This window comes from Bubalus bubalis, chromosome 4 (genome assembly GCF_019923935.1).
Source record: "Bubalus bubalis isolate 160015118507 breed Murrah chromosome 4, NDDB_SH_1, whole genome shotgun sequence".
Lineage (NCBI taxonomy): Eukaryota > Metazoa > Chordata > Mammalia > Artiodactyla > Bovidae > Bubalus > Bubalus bubalis.
The window spans coordinates 71,278,392-71,296,342 of NC_059160.1; the positions used below are offsets into that span (position 1 = coordinate 71,278,392).

At 41.9% G+C, this 17,951-nt stretch overlaps 1 protein-coding gene across 1 annotated transcript in view; it reads left to right on the top strand.

Annotated features, from left to right (window-relative positions):
• Positions 1–17,951, top strand: part of RASSF3 (Ras association domain family member 3) — a 75,539-nt gene that overhangs the window by 17,086 nt on the left and 40,502 nt on the right. The window lies entirely within an intron of this gene.

Consider the following 17,951-nt stretch of genomic DNA (forward strand, 5'->3'; position numbering starts at 1 on the left):
GAAGTATCTCTGAGTTTACATAAGACATTCCATTCATTTAGACACTCACTGATTTTTTAACAGTTTTAGTGATCCAAAGGGAAAGTGTGGGCTGAACTATAAAGTAATAGATTTTCCCCAGATGTAAAATATATCTCTCAAAAAAGATGGAAATATAAAGTTCAAAAGCTACTTGGAGGGACTTCCTTGGTGGTCTAGTGGCTAAGACTTCACGCTCCCACTGCAGGGGGCCCAGGTTCAATCCCTGGTCAGGGAACTAGATCCTGCATGTTGCACCTAAGAATCTCGCATGCTGCAGCTAAAAGATCATACGTGCCGCAACTAAGACCTGGTGCTGCGAGAAAGAGATAAAAAGAAGAAAAGAAAAAGCTGCTTGGAAACGCCAGACCATTCTTTGTGGCTGTCAGAACATGATACATCCAGTCGTGTCTGCCTCAGGAGTCAGTTCTAGCCAGTCCCCAGTGGCTGTTGATGAGAGTGGTGATAAAGTGGAGGAGGGGTTAGAGATACTACTGATTTGGGAGGATTTGGTCATGTTGAATGTGTTGGGGCAGTGACAGAAGGCAATCAGGGAGGAATTCGTGAGTTTCTGGCTTGGGTGACCGGAAGATGATGCTGTCACTGACCAAGAAAGGGAATATAGCAGAAAGATCAGATTTGGGATCTGATAAGGGTAAGTTCAGATAATATATTGACTCCATTCTTCCCTGGTGGCTCAGACAGTACAGAATCGGCCTGCAATGCAGGAGACCTGGTTTTGATCCCTGGGTTGGCAAGATCCCCTGGAAAAGGGAATGGTAACCCTCGCCAGTATTCTTGCCTGGAGAATCCCATGGATAGAGGAGCCTAGTGGGCTACAGTCCATGGGGTTGCAAACAGTCAGACACAACTGAAGCAACTTAGCGTGCTCATGGGGTCTTCAGCCAGAAGGATGGAGGGTTCCAGGGTTTAAGGGGCAGTCGAAGCAGAGTGTGTTCATGGAAATGGATCAAGGAGTGGCTGGAAGGGAGGGAAGAGAACCCAGAGAGAGGGTGTCCTGGGAGCCAAGGTAGGGTCCTGCCTCAAGAGCAAGAGCTTGGCATTGCTAATCATCAGGGAAATACAGATCAAAACCACTGTGAGCTATCACCTCACACCTGTCAGAAGGGCTGTCATCAAAAAACACGAAATAGTAAATACTGGCGAGGATGTGGGAAAAGAGAACCCTGCTACATCGTTGGTGGGAATGTAAGTTGGTGTAGCTGCCATGGAGAACAGTGTGGGGTTCCTCAAAAACTTAAAAATAGAACTACTATATGACCCAGAAATTCTACTCCTGGATATATATCTGAAAAAATAAAAAGAGTAATTTGAAAAGATACATGTACCCCTCTGTTCATAGCAGCACTGTTTTCAATAGCCAAGATGTGGAAATAACCTAAGCGTCCATCAGCAGATGAATGGAGAAAGAAGAGTGGTACATATATAAGATGAAATACTACTCAGATACAAAATAAATGAAATAATGCCATTTGCAGTAACATGGATGGACTTGGAGCACATCATGCTAAGCGATATAAGTCAGAGAAAGACAAATACTGTATGTAATCACTTATATCAGTAATCTTAAAAGTATAACAAACTAGTGAATATAACAAAAAAGAAGCTGACTCAAGATATAGAGAACGAGTTACTGGTTACCAGTGGGGAGAGGGCAGGATAGGGGTAGAAGAGTAAGAAGTACAAAATACTAGGCATAAAATAAGCTGCTGCTGCTGCTGCTAAGTCGCTTCAGTCGTGTCCGACTCTGTGCGACCCCATAGACGGCAGCCCACCAGGCTCCCCGTCCCTGGGATTCTCCAGGCAAGAACACTGGAGGGGGCTGCCATTTCCTTCTCCAATGCATGAAAGTGAAAAGTGAAAGTGAAGTCGCTCAGTCGTTTCCGACTCTAAGCTACAAGGATATATTGTACAACATGGAATATAGCCAGTGTATCTTTAAATATGGAGTATAACTTTTAAAAATTGTGAATCACTATATTGTATGCCTTTAATTTGTGTAATATTATATATCAGCTAAAATTTTAAAAAAGAACGACTTTAAAAAGAAAAAATAAAAAGAGCAAGAGCTTGGTCAGTAGGACAAGTACTGCAGAAAAGCAAGGAAGGACTGGAGCGGAGCCAGTAGGAGGTCTCTGGAGACCAGTAGGAAGAATACACGAGCAATGAGGATGAGGGGATTGTTGAAGGGGATGTCTGTCTTCCCAGTGGAAAGGACTGTATTTGCACCGGAAGTGGAAGGGACTGCTTAAAAAGACGGCTTCCTGGAGAACGGGGTAGGGGGCAGTGAAGTCTGGAAATACGCACATGATACAACAGATTGAACAGGAGATGACTAGGAACTTGAGTTGGTGGCAGATGGATTTGGATGGAAGAGGGAGGTTTGCACAAATGGGGAGCAGGCATGGGCAGAAACTCTCAGAGGCAGGAAGAGGGAGTGCTGGTATACCTGGACAGCTGGCTGGTGTGTGGGCGTGGCAGCTGCCGGTGTGGTGAGAGCCACGCCTGGAAGAGGAAGGGTGACTGGCTCTGAACAAGTTTGCTTGCCAGACTGAGGACTTTGGACTTTGTTTTCTGGGTAAGGAGGTGCCATTTAGGGAGGAATAATATGGTCTATGACTTTGAGACCAATAGCAGTTTATGGCAGAGTTGAGAGGCAGGGCCGTGCCCTGGTAGGCTATTGTCATAACCTGGGTGAACATCGTTAGGGCTAGAAATAGGACAGGTGTGGAGGGAGAGAGGGGAATTCCAGAAGTTGAGTGAGTAGATTGGCACCTGCCTGATCAGGTGCGGGAGGGAGAGGAAGGGGAGGAGGAAAAGGGAGAAGGAGGTGTGGAGAGTGCCTGAGAGCATGACAGCATTGTTGTGGAAACAGCACGGGTCTAGTGAGGAGATGGGACAGGGCAGTTTTAGGCACATTTACAAAACATCTATGGAACATCCAGCTGACAACCAGGACCAGGGCTCTGGAGCTCAGGAGGGAGGTAAAGGCAAGAGGCAAAGACTTGGCAGCATGAAAATCATCATCCTTGAGTTAGAGGCGGTTAAGATTTCTTTGAAGGAACAAGAGAAAAATAAATCTTGATGTGGAGCTGTAAAAGTAAACTTCTCAGACCACTGCAGTATATTTTTATCTTTCTTAGAACAAGGCCTTTGATGACTGGAATGTGGACCTGCCCCCCAAATACCTCAAAATTAACATGACAAGATGTTAGGAAATGTTTCACTAGAAATGCTGCTATCTTGATAGTTTCTTCTGTTAAAATCTTTTTCTTCAATCCTTTTGTTTTTTCTTTTTGATGAGACAGACATTAGAAGACTGATGGGGACTAGCTAGCTTGTTGTATTTTTGAAAAGTCTTTGAAGGTGAAATATACTGGGTTAAGTGTGGTATCATTGCATTTTATTCCCTGGGTTTGGCAACGGTGGATACTTAATAATGAGATGATCGAACGCAATATCCAGGGATGGATTTAAAGAGAAAGCAACTAAAGTGGTTTATACTTCTTTTCAGGAAATAGGCTGATTGCAATTTACGTTTAGCTAAATACTGACTTGTAAAGCCTTGCCTTGGGATGGTCTCACAGAAAATCTATGTTTTCCTGCTTTCCTTTGGAAAACGTATAAGCTGGTAATATTGCTGGTCTGTGGAAATGTTAATTACACAGAAGTAGATTCTTTAAATCTCTGGAATGTCCAGCAGTGTGGTGGGCGTTCTAGAATTTGTGGAAGGATGTGAGTGGTTATTCTTCCCAACCCCAGCTGCTCTCTGTCGAATTATCTCTACTACTTCCCTTTTGACTTAATGCTTCAGAAGCGAGTTGAATCTGCCTGCTTTAATGGTATCAACAAACATGTATTGAGTGCCTGCCTTACACCCAGAGCTATGCTTGGCTCTGAGGATGGACTCAGAGAGGAATAAGTCAGTATTCCTTCCCTCAACAGCACAGTCCAGTGGAAAATCATAAAGAGCTGTTGTGATTTTGTGACGTGAAAAGAAATATGTATTTGGTGCAAAAATTCTAAAAGCCCTTGGAATGTCCTAAGTGTTAAAAGTGATGAAAGTGAAAGGAATGTCTTTTATTATTCATAATAATAATAAGCAAGGGGATCAAATCAGCCAATCCTAAAGGAAATCAACCCTGAATATTCATTGGAAGAACTGATGCTGAAGCTCATCAGTTCTGAAGCTCCAATACTTTGGCCACTTGAGGCGAAAGAGACCCAGATTCTGGGAAAGATTGAGGGCAGGAGGAGGAGGGGACAACAGAGGATGAGATGGTTGGATGGCATCACCGATTCAGTGGACATGAGTTTGAGCAAGCTCCAGGAGATGGTGAAGAACAGGGGAGCCTGGTGTGCTGCAGTCCATGGAGTCACAGATCAGACTGAACAACAACAAAGGTCCTTTCAACCAACTAGAGTTTCTGTTAAGGAGGTGAAGTCTGAGAAGCCCCTAAGGTTTGAGGGGCTGGTTGCCAGGGGAACCAAGCACGGGATTAGAGGTTTAGGATGGGGAGAGTGGCTGGAGATTGGGTTCAATCACCAGTGGCCAGTGAGTTAATCAATCATGCCTATGTAATAAAGCCTTCATAAAAACTTACGTGCAAGGGTTTGTAGAGCCCCCTGGCTGGTCAACAAGGACAGGTGCTGGGAGGATGGCACCCATGGAGAGCCATGGTCAGTCTGAGCCTCTTCCCATGTACCCAGTCCTATGCCTCTCTTCCACTTGCCTGTTCCTGAGCTGTGTCCTTTGTCATAAACAGGGAATAGTAAGTAAAGTGCTTCTGGGAGTTGTGTGAGCCATTCTAGCAAATTATCAAATCCCAATAAGGGATTGTGGAAACCCTCGATTTACAACTGGTTGGGTAGGAGCACAGGTGACAACCTGGACTTGCCATTGACATCCAGAGTGGGAAGGAAGCTATGTGGGCATGACCTCTGTAGCCGGGGGATCTGCTTACCCAGAATTGTCAATGCGAGAATTGAGTTAGTGTGGGATACTCAGGTGGTATCTGCTTTTATGGGCGGAAACCCCCACTTAGCGGGAGTCAGAAATGCAGTGTTGTGAGCAGTAGAGCAGAGAGTACAGAAAGTTTTGCTTTCAGAGACCATGTGGCTGCTGACCATTGATAACCACAGTGGCTCATGTTTATGGCCCAGTTACAGTGCATTTTACCTTGGTTGCTTCAGTTCATCCTCACACTAACCCAGTGAAGTAGGCATGGTCATTCTCTTTGTACACGAGAGGCACGGAAAGGTTCACTGGTAACTGGTGAGTAGAGGAACCAGGAATAGAAACTGGGCAGTCTGCTGTGAGAACCCACACCTCAAGAAAGGGGTGACTTCCCTGGCGGTCCAGTGTTTAAGACTCTGGGCTTCCACCCCAGAGAGCGTGAGTTCCATCCCTGCTTGGGGAACTAAGGTGCTGCATGGTGGGGACTAAAAGAGACTAAGAAGAACAGAAAAAATAAATAGTTAAAAAAAAAACACAGAAAAAGTGGTGAAGAGAGTAGGGGAAGTTAGTTAGGGTGCCTCTGTCACATGTGCAAAGTCAGGGGAGGAGTGTGTGGAGCTTGGGCTGGGGGTTGGGGAACAGTGAGAGGAGAAACCATAATGTTAAGGTTGAATTAAGCCTGATGGACTAGTTTGAAGTCAAGTAGTGGAAGGTGATGCTAGAGGGAGGGAGGGACCCAGATTGTGAAAATAGACAGTGTCTCCTTTTACATCGTTTACCAGGAAATTCCTAAAAATATAGTTTCACGTCTGTCGCACATTTACTGTGGACATTCAGCAGACGCTGTTTGAATTTATAGCATTCTTATTTTATCCCAGTTGTACTCATTATCAGCTAAAAAAATATGCTTGTACCACATGGGTGGAAGTTACAATGATTATAATGATTGTCTCTTGCAACTCCAGAGAAGTTGGGGATTTCTGCGTGGTTTATTGTAATTTAGAGAGCAGTCTGTAATTAGCAGACTTTGGAAATTTGTTTCAAGGAGTGGGAGACCAAGGCCCTCAAGAGGCTAGCTGTATATTGCTTCGTGTTTGTTTTCCTCTCAGATCAGAAAGAAAATTTAAAGGATATCTTGGGTGAGTTCCAAGTGTTAAAGTCAGCCACTCGCCCTTATTGGCACGCTGAGATCGCTCCAATGTTTGCGGTAAGGATTACTGAGAACAGACCATGCTCAGAGCTTAGTACTGTATGTAACTGGGTCAATATGAAAGAGTCCTGCTCCCTCCCTGTAAGGAGCTCAGGGGTTGCATGGAGAGATCTACGTAATAGGATGCAGTTTGTGAACAGTAACAGCAAGGAGAGGGGATTAAAATAAATGCATTCTGTGTATGCTCAGTTGCTTCAGTTGTGTCTGACTCTTTGCAGCCCTATGGACTGTGGCATGCCAAGCTCCTCTGTCCGTGGAATTCTCCAGGCAAGAATATTGGAGTGGATTGCCATGCCCTCCTCCAGGGGATCTTCTGATCCAGGGATCAAACTCTCATCTCCTGCTTGGCAGGAGGTTTCTTTACCCATTGAGCCACTTGGGAAGCTCAGATACATTGAGGAGACATTTAAAATAAACATGTTATAATACTACCCTGATCTATTCATTTGTGAAACTCTTGATAAGTATGGGGGTGCCAGGAGGCAGAACAGAGAAAAGGGCAGACCTAATTAGGAATACCTCCTGAAGTTTATTTGGATTTGGATGTCAGAAAGATAAAAGCTCAAGCAGTACTCTTGCCTGGAAAATCCCATGGACGGAGGAGCCTGGTGGGCTGCAGTCCTTGGGGTTGCAAAGAGTTGGACACGACTGAGCGACTTCACTTTCCCTTTTCACTTTCGTGCATTGGAGAAGGAAATGGCAACCCACTCCAGTGTTCTTGCCTGGAGAATCCCAGGGACGGTGGAGCCTGGTGGGCTGCGTCTATGGGGTCGCACAGAGTCGGACACGACTGAAGTGACTTAGCAGCAGCAGCAGCAGCAGTGATGGAGTGGGTGTGTCTTTTATTTGTCTGAAGAAAAAGCAATGGTGTGCGTTTTGAAAAGGTTTAGATTGTCTCCAAAACATGAGTTTTATAGACTTATTTTCAGAAATAACCCTGTGTGCCTCTAATAGCGGTTATCTCTGGGGGTAGGTGTATAGTGAGTACTGTTTAGGAACATTGCAGAGTTTATCGATTGGAATCAGTCTTAAATGGGGATGTTTCTTCCCGCTCTTTTTCCATAATTGTTAAATCAGATATTTCTGCCAGAGAATCCAGGGTTATAGTACAAAAGGAAATTATTTTTTAATTGTTATATTGTCAAAGTAAATGTGAATTTCTTGAAGCAGGTAAGAAGGCTAGGAAAGCGTGTTTTTCCTTTTACTATTCTAAAATAATTCTGAATACAGTAATTATATAAAAGGAGTATGAATATCTTTGTAATTGCCATCCATCCCAAAAGATAAGACACTGCAGATAAGAATTGAAGCCTCTGTCTGGGTCTCACTTCAGGCCTCATTTTCTCTCTCCCTTCCTTTCTCTCCAGTTTTTTTTTTCCCTTAATCATTGCCACCCATATATTCTATATTTTTTCCATGGGTGTCTATGTAAATACTCATCATCAAAAGTGTTATTTCACCTGTTTTTAAAGATTGTAGCAGTGGTGTCGTAGTGCATGTTTCTGTCCGTCGCTCACTTCCATTGTTCTGCCTTGTTTTTGAGAATTTTTTCGGCTTTAGTTCATTCTTTTTAACTGCTCGACACACCATAGTGTATCCATTTCCCTGTTGATGGACATTTAATTATGATTTCCTCCCATTTTTCTCTAATACAAATGATATTGCAATACACATTTTTACGTGTCTTGTTTCATGTGCGTGAGATTTTCTGGAGGTTGTAATCTCAGGAGTGGGCCTGCTTAGTTACAGGGAAGGGAACGCTTCTTTGTGTCCTTTGGGTACGTTCCTTAGTCCCTTCTTTGAAATGGAAGCTTGAGGATTAAAACATTACCTCTTTTTAACTTGTATAGTGATTTTTTAAAATAATCATAATGAGCCTCTGAAACTTGTGGTTTGGGGGAAAAGAGTACAGAATAGGTAGTATTTATGATGCATTAATTTATTGGTGATTTATGTAAAGTTCCATTTAATTGAATAGTGCATGGTTGTGTATCTTCACCTAGGATCTATTTTTAAAAAAGAGAAAAATTTCAACTCTATTTCTTTGATTACCAGTACATACTCATGTGAAGTTAGAGTGAATGTGACTCGACAGGACAGGGGAGACGTTTGAAAGGAAAATAACGTTTTTTGGTGGTGTTTACATTTTCTTCAGTTTACTTGAAAGTCTCTTTAAATTAAAAGCATCCTATTGAGGCCTAATTGACATGCAACATTATATTAGTTTCAGTGTACAAACATCATGATTCAATATTTGTATATATTACAAAATGACCACCACAGTAGTCTGGTGAACATTTTTCACCAAACATAGTTACAGAATTTTTTTTCCCCCTTGCAATGAGAAGTTAAGATTTATTCTCTTAGCAACTTTCAGATATGCAATACAGTATTAACTGGTGTCACCATGCTGTCCTGAAAATCTCTTTTTAAATCTTTGTTATCTCTCAGGCTGATCAGGTAGAAGGGAGCAGGTGCCTGAATTATGAAGAAGGGTGTAAGTCATGACAGTATCTCTAATGAAATGACCTGGTGTGCTCTCTTTGGGTGAAAGAGGGTTCTGTTTTCTTATCATCTTCTTCCTGCTCAAGCTGCCTACGTGGAATTTGTGGCTTACAAGATACCCGTTGGACTGGCTTTAGGCTGATAATATCACTTCCTTCATGTTTTCTTCCACATCTTTTTTTAAAAAGAATATATTTATTTTTGGCTGTGCTACACAACATGTGGGATCTTAATTTCCCGACCAGAGATCGAACTTGCTTTCCCTGCATTGGAAATGTGGAGTTTTAACCACTGGATCACCAGAGAAGTCCTTCCATGTCTTATTTTTTAGAACTTTTTGGTAACTCTTCTCAATAAGATCCTAAAACTTTCCTGTTATGGTTTAGTTGTTTCTCCAAATATTTATTTCTTCTGGCAGGAATCAATAAGAGAGGTACTTCTCATGACTCTTGGCCACAAGTTGTGATGTGTCGTTATTGACAGCAACCTTTTGAGCAACATGGATGATCCATTATTTTTGTGATGAAGAAATGAGGGGTAAACTTTGTATTTATGGATTTAATGTAAATTTCGACTGATTTCATCTGAGTCTTTTGAGAGCCTTTTATATTCTCCTCCACTGTCTTGCTGGTTTGGACTTGGAACTTTCAAGTGAGTGACGGTCAAAGCTGACAACAAATGGGAAATCCTGTGGATGTGGGGTCCTGTGATTCTGTGCAATTGTTGTTACTGGATTTGAGAAGTAACTGACTCCAAGGGGTATTTAAGTTCATCTGTTCTTGAATACCTGCATTTTTTTAGTCATGTGAAGTACATACTGATTCTTATTCCTATACTTGGAACCATCTAATTATAATTATTTGTTGCAAATTACCTTTTGAGGTTTCCTTGTAAGTTGATCAACTGACTTGGTTATTTAAATTGTTTGCTTTATCCTCTGACCTAGTACTTACACTAAAGTTTATCCTAAAAAAAAAAAAAAAAACCCACCAAAAAACACAAAACAACAACAAACCTATGGAAAGATCTCTAACAAGAAGTCTCATCATGGTCTTGTTTTTAATAGTGAAAAATTTGGACACAACTTAAAGGCCCAACACCAAACCTCTCAGGTATATTAACATTCAACTATTTAAAATTATTTGTATAGTGATTAAAAGTTCAGGTTCTGGATCTAGACTGTATAAATTCTAATTTTAGTGTTGTTACTTAGAGCTGTGTGACCTTGGGCAAGTTTCTTTCTTTTTTTCTTTTTGAATTGTAAAATATACATAGCATAAAATTTACCATTTTAATTCCCTTCAGGCATACATTTAAGTGATTAGTGCATTCATATTGTCATGTAGTTAATGAAATTCATCATTGTAACAGTTAACAGCTTTCTTTGGGTTATTTTGGATATCAAAGAAGTTAAAAGAGTAGACTGTGCCTGAAGTCAAGTGAAGTGAGAGTCGCTTAGTCATGTCTGACTCTCTGCCTGCGACCCCATGGACTGTAGTCTGCCAGGCTCCTCCATGGGATTCTCCAGGCAAGAATACTGGAGTGGGTAGCCATTCCTTTCTCCAGGGGATCTTCTTGATCCAAGGATCGAACCCAGGTCTCCTGCACTGCAGGCAGATTCTTTACCATCTGAGCCAGCAGGGAAGCCCCCTAGACTGGTTCATAGTAAATACTCAATTCAGTTCAGTTCAGTTGCTCAGTCGTGTCCAACTCTTTTCGACCCCATGAATTGCAGCACGCCACGCCTCCCTGTCCATCACCAACTCCTGGAGTTCACTCAGACTCACGTCCATCGAGTCGGTGATGCCATCCAGCCATCTCATCCTCTGTCGTCCCCTTTTCCTCCTGCCCTCAATCCTTCCCAGCATCAGAGTCTTTTCCAGTGAGTCAACTCTTCGCACGAGGTGGCCAAAGTACTGGAGTTTCAGCTTTAGCATCAGTCCTTCCAAAGAAATCCCAGAACTGATCTCCTTTAGAATGGACTGGTTGGATCTCCTTACAGTCCCAGGGACTCACAAGAGTCTTCTCCAACACCACAGTTCAAAAGCATCAATTCTTCAGCACTCAGCTTTCTTCGCAGTCCAACTCTCACATCCATACATGACTACTGGAAAAACCATAGCCTTGACTAGACGGACCTTTGTTGGCAAAGTAATGTCTCTGCTTTTGAACATGCTCTCTAGGTTGGTCATAACTTTCCTTCCAAGGAGTAAGCGTCTTTTAATCTCATCACTGCAATCACCATCTGCAGTGATTTTGGAGCCCCCCAAAATAAAGTCAGCCTCTGTTTCCACTGTTTCCCCATCTATTTCCCATGAAGTGATGGGACCAGATGCCATGATCTTCATTTTCTGAATGTTGAGCTTTAAGCCAACTTTTTCACTCTCCACTTTTCACTTTCATCAAGAGGCTTTTGAGTTCCTCTTCACTTTCTGCCATAAGAGTGGTGTCATTTGCATATCTGAGGTGATTGATATTTCTCCCGGCAATCTTGATTCCAGCTTGTGCTTCTTCCAGCCCAGCGTTTCTCATGATGTACTCTGCATAGAAGTTCAATAAGCAGAGTGACAATATACAGCCTTGACATACTCCTTTTCCTATTTGGAACCAGTCTGTTGGTCCATGTCCAGTTCTAACTGTTGCTTCCTGACCTGCATACAGATTTTTCAAGGTCTGGTATTCCCGTCTCTTTCAGAATTTTCCTCAGTTTATTGTGATCCACACAGTCAAAGGCTTTGGCATAGTCAATAAAGCAAAAATAAATGTTTTTCTGGAACGCTCTTGCTTTTTCAGTGATCCAACGGATGTTGGCAATTTGATCTCTGGTTGCTCTGCCTTTTCTAAAACCAGCTTGAACATCTGGAGATTCACGGTTCACGTATTGCTGAAGCCTGGCTTGGAGAATTTTGAGCATTACTTTACTAGCGTGTGAGATGAGTAGAGTACATTAGCTATTTTATTTTCATATAAAAATAAAATGTGAGTGTGTACATGTATATGGGTATTTGTTGTTTTTAATCACTAAGTCATGTCCAACTCTTTTGCACCCCCATAGACTGTAGCCTGCCAGGTTCCTCTGTTTGTGGCATTTTCCAGGCAAGAATAGTGGACTGGGTTGCCATTTCCTTCTCCAGGGGTATATATATATTCTTGTTTTAAAAACAAAGATTCTATATAAGGCATACACTATAATGATTGCATATGCATAATGAAATGGTTACTCAGTTAAGCTAATTAACATCGTTTCCTCACATAGATACCATTTTTTTGATGTGTGATATGACAGGACCTGAAATCTATTCTTAGCAGATTTCCTGTTTTCAGGACAATATTATTAACTGTAGTCATGCTGTACATTAGCTCTCTAGACTTACTCATCCTGCATAACTATAAGTTTGTATGCTTTGACCAACAAACATTAGCTATTGTTAAAGTATTCAATACCCAGATACTCACGGAATTTTTTAAAATAGAAAAGATTTTCACTGGCAGACTCTATCTCCTCTGGGTGATAGGAAAAGTCTCATTTTGCTTCTGTCCTTTTTTTTGCCTCCTGTAATTACCATGTTTTTCTTTTGTAATAGGAAAAAAAATTGCATGCAAATTTTATTCCGAAGTCTTTGGATAAAAATGCCCAGAGGTTACTGGCAAGTGAATCTAAAAAGGACAATTTTATTTTTCACTTGATCTCAGAGTTTCATTTGTTCCCCCTTCATTGACTAATTGTTTAAATAAAGTTAAGGTTCATTGTGGCGTGCCTACAGTTGTGTCAAAAACACATTTTCATACAAAGGCCAACTTCCTTAAGGGTATACTTAAGATTGTGTATAGTTTGTTAATCTTATTGTGGTATTTTGTTTTTCTTAACTATAGTTTCCTGTTCTTTTGATTTTGCATGTGGACATTGCTGAAAATAAATATTTTGGTCTGCAGAGTTTGTAAGCGAGATGGAGTGGTGTTTATAATTCAAGGAAATAGCGGAAACTGACATCAGTTGAAATTGCATAAAAGGCCAGGTGTACTTTGATTAGAGTAAGGTAGAAGAGCCCACTCTTTGGAGAAAAAGACCCTCAGGCTGGGAGGCAAAAGGAGAAGGGGGCAGCAGAGGATGAGATGGTTAGATAGTATCACCGACTCAGTTGAGCAAACGCTTTGAGATAGTGAAGGACAGAGGAGCCTGATGTGCAGTCCATGGGATCCTAAAGAGTCAGACATTACAACTGAGCAGCAAGAACAACAAAGAGAGCGAAGAATAGTCTCTATTCCCTGTGCCCACGTTGTTAAAGCCATTACTAAAGTAAAGATAAAGAGAGTGAAGCAGAAACGTTTCTCAGCGGGGTCATGTTTTATTTTAGCAAATGTAGTGTTTGTAATACCTGTTTGTTTATTATTTTGTAAAATACATTTTTATTTCTTTATGTGGCTGCACTGGGAGCTTGCGGATCCTAATTCCCTGAGCGGACATGGAACCCATGCCCTCTGCAGTGGAAGCACGGAGTTCTAACCACTGGACTGCCAGGGAAGTCCCTTAATACCTGTTTAAACATCAATACATTTTCTTTTCCATTTTAAGTCACGTTGCCTCTGGCATATGTGCCATATTTGTTTTAACTTTCTGGCGTACCTTGGAACCCCTGGAGGCTTGTGTAGATGCTGGAATGAGAAGCAAGGCCCACACAACTTGGGTATTTTCTTATGGATTCAGGTGGAATTATTGATGGTTTGCATGCTTTGAGAGAGCTTCTGTGAGTTTATTCAACAAATATTGAACACTCACTGGGTTGAGAATTTTTGTGGGTTGGGCCAAAAAGGAGTGACAGTAATGGACAAATAATTTAGGCAAATAATTATTAAGTGATGAATACTGTGTACTGTGTTAATGAGTATGTGCTGAATGAGTGAATTAGTAAGAAAAGGCACGGTATTGGGTGCTTAATTGTATCAGTTAACCATCATCACCCTGTATGTAATTCTAAGGCTGGTGTGGTTATCATCTTCACTTATAGGAGGGAGTACATTAGGGAAGGATTTATCCTTTCTTAAAAAATACTTTCATCTTGAAAGTGTTTATGTACTTTTGGGATATTTTCTATTTTATAAAGTAACACTTTTTATTACTAATCTTCTCTCCTGCCATCTATCAAAAAAAAAAATTTTATTCCTGAGATTAAGCATGGAGTATATTGTGTCTTCAGACACAGAAGCTTCATCTGTACTTGTGTAGATAGCTAAATGTTAAAAGTGGAGATATAGCTGGCATAAAGTTGTAATGGTACAGTTTAGCGAGTAGCGCGCTCTCTGCCCCTTTCTCTCCCCACCACCATCACCTAAATCAATACAATACATTCTGCCACCCCAGGAGATTCCTTTGTGTCCATTGCCGGTCAGTAAGCTCCTTACCCCTTGGCTAAAACCACTGTTCTGACTTTTATCACTGTAAATTAACTTTGCCTCTTTGACTTCATATGAATGAGACCGTGCACTCACTATGCAGCCTTCTGCTCAATACAGTATCATGCCATTGATCTGTGTTGTTGTGTGTGTCAGCGATTCATCGTTGCTGTGTGTTATTCCATTGTATGAACATGCCATAGGGTACCCGTTTTCTGATGAACATTGGGATTGCGTTTTCAGCTTCTTTGATGAACATTATTGTAGCACATATCTTTTGATGGACATATATCCTCATTTCTTTTCGGTGTATACCTAGGAGTGGAACTCCTACATCGTGGGGTTAGTGTTTGGCTTTAGTAGATGTGCTCCAATGTGATCAGACCAATGTACATGCCCACCAGCAACATATGGGGATTCTCTTTGCTGCATTTCCTTGCCAACAGTTGTGTTTTTTTATTTTTTTTTGTAGACATTTGAATTTTTGCTGCATCTTTAAGTAGGGAGCTTGGGAGAATGTTGTTGATTGCTACAGCTTGGATAGGATGAAGATAAACGAACAATATAAAATCAGCCATAAAATTTTGCTCAGCAACTTTTTCAGACATAGTGGTTATTTCAATGGCAACTGAAAAATAGTTGGTTGGACCCCACCCATCCACTTTTTATTTAAGCCAACTTTGTCAAAATTCTAGCCCAATTATGCTTATATTTTTTCAGGATAAGAGACTCCTCATTTCCTCTCTGGTTTTCATGTTGAAATATTTTAAAAAATCTCCGACAATGTCTATAAGAAACCTTATACTTCAGAAGGAATCAGTGTTTGATTTTTCCCTTCTCCGGCACATATTTCTTCTGTTGAAATGGAGCAAGAGACCCAGGAAAAACAATGTCTAAGTACATTTTGTTGATCTAATAACACTTATTACAGCTTTCATTGAGGGCCTCCTCTAGGCCAGGCCCCGTGCTGAGTGATTTATATTCCCTAGCTTCTTTATCCTTTATCACAACCCAGTGAGATATAGTTCCTGTTATTATTCCCATTTTACAGATGAGGAAACTAAAGCCCTGAGAGGTTAAGGAGTTTACCCAGGTTTATCCAGTAGTAAGAAGCTGAAATTTCAAGTCTGTCTAGCTGACAAAGAGCAAAATTAGGCTCCCTCCTTACCATTACTAGTTTTTAATCATTAAGTAAGTGATAGATCTCTACATAGTTATGATTTACTAATTCAATTTCTTTTTAATTGAACTTTCCCCTCCTCATCCCCATACTGGCAAAAGGTGAATGAAGCCCATATTTGTTTTTCCCCAAGATTGTTTTTCAGCCCTCTGAGGAGTATACAGAACACAGTGAATGGGAATCGGGTCTAGTCAGTCTTCTGCAGTGCTGTATGTGGTCCCCACGATGAGAGAAGCACATGGCTGGCGTGAGCTAGATAGCGCATGACATGGATGAAGAGCTGTGGCTGTCGAGGTGTAGGTTTTGTGCAAGAGATATCTGCCCTGTGCTTTGAAGCGACTGGATTTTGGACTTGTGGGCCCTAGAGGCTGGGCCAGGGACGATGGGATGGAATCTGTGCTCTCCTGCCTCCAAGTTGCAGATACTCGTGTTTGGTGGGACATGAGGTATGTGTCAGGCATATGCTTGGTCCCACCAGATCCTGATCAGGTCAAGGAGGCTCTTGAATGTCTGGCTATGAAGCTTTTCGAGGTGTTTCCTGCTTTGGGAAAATGAACTGGGCAGCACTGTGGCAGCAGGTGGAGGTAGAGAAGCCTCTGGAAGCAGTAGGATGTTGGCCATGTGGGATGGAAGGTCAGCAGGGAGGCCTGGGCTGGAGGAAACGGACATGAACTGGTTATAGGAGTTGTGCGAGTGGATGGAGGCCTCTGGCTAGCTCCCTAGTGTCTTCAGTTGTGTCTGACTCTTTGAGACCCTATAGACTGTAACCTGCCAGGCTCCTCTGTCCATAGGATTCTCCAAGTAAGAATATTGGAGTGGGCTGCCATGTCCTCCTCCAGGGGGTGTTCCTGCCCAGGGATCCAACCAGCATCTCTTATGTCTCCTGCATTGGCAGGTGGGTTCTTTTCCACTAGCACCACCTGGAAAGTCCCTCCCTAGAGGAGTGGAGTTAACTAGACTTGCTTATAAAAACTCTTCAAGATACACAGGGCTGGACCGACCTTGGAGCTTCTGATTGGATGGATTCTGGGATGGATTTTAATAGGAGCCTCTGCTTATTCTAATGCATTTTCCCTCCCCATCCTGCAGTTTAGTGTCACTGAGGAAAATGGGGACGCTTCTAGGACCCACTCACATCTCAGGGGAGGAGAGTCAGACGAGAGTTTCCTGTTTTCATGGTCAAGGGAGCAACATTAAACATCTCCAAAAAGGACTTGTTTCCAAAGTGGGCACACTGTTCCTGCTCAAAGATTTCCAGAGCCAAGAGCTTGCCAACTTCCCAGGCTGCCGTTTTTGGACAATTTCGAGGATCAGAAAAGCTTTTCAGTAGAGTGAGCCAAAGTGTCTCCTTGTATAGCTTTCCCAGGGTGGGCCTCCCTTGCAGGGAGCACAGGGCTGGTGCTGTCTCCATGTGATACTCTTTATGGTTTTAAAGCCAGTTTTCACATTCACCCAGTTTTCCTTTTCCCCAGATGAAACACCTCCATTGTACCCTCATATCGTTTTCAGAGCCTTTGTTATGATCTTCTTTGAACTCTTCCTTATTGTCACTATTGCTTTTCTTTTCTAAGATTTTTTTTTTTCCTTTTTTGGCTGTGGATCATTTTAAAGATCTTTATTGGATTTGTTACAAGATGGCTTCTGTTTTGTATTTTGGTTTTTTGGCCTAGAAGCATGGGGGATCTGAGCTCCCCAACCAGGGATCGAACTTGCACCCTCTACATTGGAAGGCAAAGTCTTAACCACTGGATCACCTGGGAAATCCACTGTTGCTTTTCAAATAAGACCTCCCCACATCCAGGCATTTTGACCTGCACAAGATAGAGTGGGACCTTTTATTCCTGTCTCGTTAAATAGAGAAAACCCTTCTGCAGTTTTTTTGGAAGGAATGGAGAGATCCCAAGTATAGACCTTAAATATACCTTTGATTTCATCTTGGACTCATCCTGCTCTTTTGAGCTTAACTGTGTTAGCTGGCCCACCCTCCCGGCTGTTATTTTGCCAGTTTGATAAGCGAATGTGATCCTTTCCCAGCGGAAGAGGAGGCAGGCCTCAAGGCCAGGCCGAGGAAGCCCCTCCTGTATATCTTTATCTCATGACCCACTTGGTAAGTTCAGTTAGCAGTTGACAGATCAAATTCTAATATTTAATCAATACTGACTAATGAGTTGTCCTCGGGAAGTTCACATTAAAAAAAAAAAATGGCCTTTGCACCCCAGGAGATGTTTACTAGAGAGGAGTTTTGGGTGTCTTTTCCTGCATATTAAAGAAGCAGTTGCACTAGAGAGATTTTCTGTTGTAGGTGTTTTGTATAGCTTCTTACACGCCTGCTTCAAATGTATTATGAGCATTGGAAAGTCCCTGCGCTGGGTGTTTACTTTTAGTCATACTCTTCAGCAAACTTTATGACTTGGGTGTGTAAGATTGTTTATGTGGCTAGGTCTTCTGCCTCTACTGCTGTTGACACTGATTTCTTACCTGCTTTTAGAATAGTGTCCCAGAGGTATTTGCTATATATGCTTGGCTGCATTTGATAGAAATACATTTCAGGTTGGTGCTGCAAAGTGCTCTGTAACCATATACAGAGCTAACTTACTAAGGATATGTTATTGCATTTCAGACACTGAAATCTAATAATAGAAAAAGCAGTCTTTTGACAGGCTGTGCCT